Raw genomic sequence first — 2,745 nt, forward strand, 5'->3', positions numbered from 1 at the left:
GAAAAGCTTGCAAATAAATCTTGGCTGTTAATCATTATAGAACAAACTACCATGGAATCATTTCTGACATCAACCAATAACTGAATAAGGGAAGAAAGCTCTCTTCCAGCAATAAGACTGTGTGGGTAGCTCATTCCATTATGGAATTTTTTAACATATAAAATAAAAGTGCAAATGATATACAGTTAGAGAAAAAATATATTTCACAAATTAACTCGAAAATGTATCACTATGGGAAAATAGAAGAGATGGATACAAATATAAACAGAACATTCCTTTTGCCTGCCATTGAAGATAGATGTAAAATAAAATGAAATAAAGACGCTCACAAAAGAAAATTACTGCAGCAGATCATGCATACAAAGAATCAATAAATGATAGAGCAGACTTGCATTAGGGTAGGTTAATCCAGGCCACCAATTTCATGGAGCACAAAAAACACTTCCAGAAAGTTAAGGTTATGAAGAAAGAAATTATCATTTCTGAGAGTTCCTGGTACACATGCCTAAATGGAGCTCTTGGATTTACGGAATGGGAGAAGACTCTCCTGGAGTGGGCAGAGGCTGTGAAGCACCCCTAGGACATGGTCGGTCAGCGTGGGAGGAAGTCTAAAAAGCCCATTCAACATTCTTAATCCCGGGTGTACACTTACCTCCTCCCAGTTACTCAAACACTAATTTAGGCATTCCTGTGCAGGAATTTTGCAGTGAGATGACTTTAATATACAGAAAACATAGTGTGGGGGGAGCGGCGAGAGGAGGAGACACTCCCCCCGCAGCTGCAGGCTCATTAGTTCTTCGGATCATGCCTGGGCCTTGCTGCCCGGAAGCTGCAGCGCCGCAACTCCGCGTGGTGCAGGCTCAGATTCTATACTTCCGGAAAGAAAAAAAATCGACACCTTTCATTGTGGAAGTTCATTTAGGAGTCTGAAATTAGAAACTACTTTCAGCTTTGGACATGGCTGATCGAGGAGCAACAAGACCCAATGGGCCAAATACTGGAAATAAAATATGTCAGTTCACACTGGTACTTCTGGGAGAGTCTGCACTTGGCAAATCAAGCCTAGTGCTTCGTTTTGGGAAAGGCCAGTTTCATGAATTTCAAGAGAGTATCATGGGGGCTGCTTTTCTAACCCAGACTGTGTGTCTTGATGACACAGTAGTAAAGTTCGAAATAGGGGATACAGCTGGTCATGAACGATACCATAGCTGAGCACCAGTGAACTACAGAGGAGCACAAGCAGCCATAGTCCTATACGATATCACAGAGGAGGAATCTTTTGCAAGAGCAAAAATTGGGTTAAAGAACTTCAGAGGCAAGCAAGTCCTAACATTGTAATGGCCTTATCAGGAAACAAGGCTGATCTAGCAAATAAGAGAGCTGTAGCTTTCCAGGAAGCACAGTCCTATGCAGATGACAACCATTTTTTATTCATGAAAACATCAGCTAAAACATCAACGAATGTAAATGAAATATTCATGGCAATAGCTAAAAAGTTGCCTAAGAATGAGCCACAGAATCCAGGAGCAAATTCTTAGAGGAAGAGGAGCAGACCTCACAGAACCTACACAACCAACCAGAAGTCAGTGCTGTAGTAACTAAACCTCCAGTTTAAACTAGCTGGAATATTCTGCTTCCTAAATGTTAAATTACAGTGGAACTGGAGCATTTAACCAGCCCAGTATGACTCTCAAAAACAAGAGACTTATGAGTGAGTCAAGTTTCTAATACAGAATTATTTTAAATGTTTTGAACTTAATTTTTAATAACATGCATGTGTCCCTCTGACTAATGTTTCAGCAATAGAAAGGAAAAATGAGATCTGTATGTACTTGTTTCACTGGAAAGTTGGAGGGAATCGTTTCTTACCATTAGGGATAAAGACAAATGACCATTTGGACCCACAGTGAACCACTCAGTTTCTCCAAACTGGGACAGTAATCATCTGTGAAAAACTTAGAAATTAATTTGAGCTTTCTGAAAAACAGTTTTAGAAAGAGATTATAAAGATATCTCTGCTTAGCTACAGTATTAAGGTAAACTTTCTTCTGTTATCTAAGGTGTACATTAAACATTTTAATAAGTTAACCACAAGGAAAGTCCCACCTCTCCAGGAAGAAAAGGAATATTAGTAGCACCTAAGTTACAGCTAGTCCTTTTATTTTTCTAAATGGGATAGAGTCAAATGTTAACTCCACCTTGTCTAGGACTATGAAAACTAATAAATGCATTTTAATGAATAGTGTTCCCTTCATGTGAGCTCTTCAACAGAAATGAAGCAAACCAGTTATCTGATTTTCTTTTAATCACTGCTGGCCATTACATAGATCTTCTTTGCTTTTGTTCCCTTTGGACATAATACAGTCAGCACACTAACAATTATGTACATTCCAACTTGATTGTTTTAAATTTTATCTTCAGCTGTACTGTAAATAGGGCACTGCATTGTAGCCTCCATGTATGTTTATGATTTTTCTGTAATATTTAAGAGTTGCTTAAAAGTATATAAAATGTACAGTTACTAAAACAGCTAATTCTTTCTCTTACCCTTTGGGGAAAAAAGGGGCTTCAGTTTCTACATGGCTAGAGCCATAATAAGCAACATATCTGTAATTTGTAACATAAATATTGCAATGTTAATACCAATCTTACAGCCTTGTTTTTCAAAGTCTGCTTTATTTTGATAAGTTCCATATACTGCACTAATTTTTAGGTATTTTCATTATATGAAATCTACTATATGTC

The 2,745-nt window shown here is 37.8% G+C and overlaps 1 pseudogene; it reads left to right on the forward strand.

The window, feature by feature from the left end:
- The first annotated feature begins 957 nt into the window (after positions 1-957).
- Positions 958-1,602, forward strand: LOC101703272 (ras-related protein Rab-5A pseudogene; annotated as a pseudogene).
- Positions 1,603-2,745: the final 1,143 nt, after the last annotated feature.

Source organism: Heterocephalus glaber, unplaced genomic scaffold (genome assembly GCF_053883595.1).
Source record: "Heterocephalus glaber isolate CG9 unplaced genomic scaffold, H.glaber_assembly_v1.0 deba00001594, whole genome shotgun sequence".
Lineage (NCBI taxonomy): Eukaryota > Metazoa > Chordata > Mammalia > Rodentia > Bathyergidae > Heterocephalus > Heterocephalus glaber.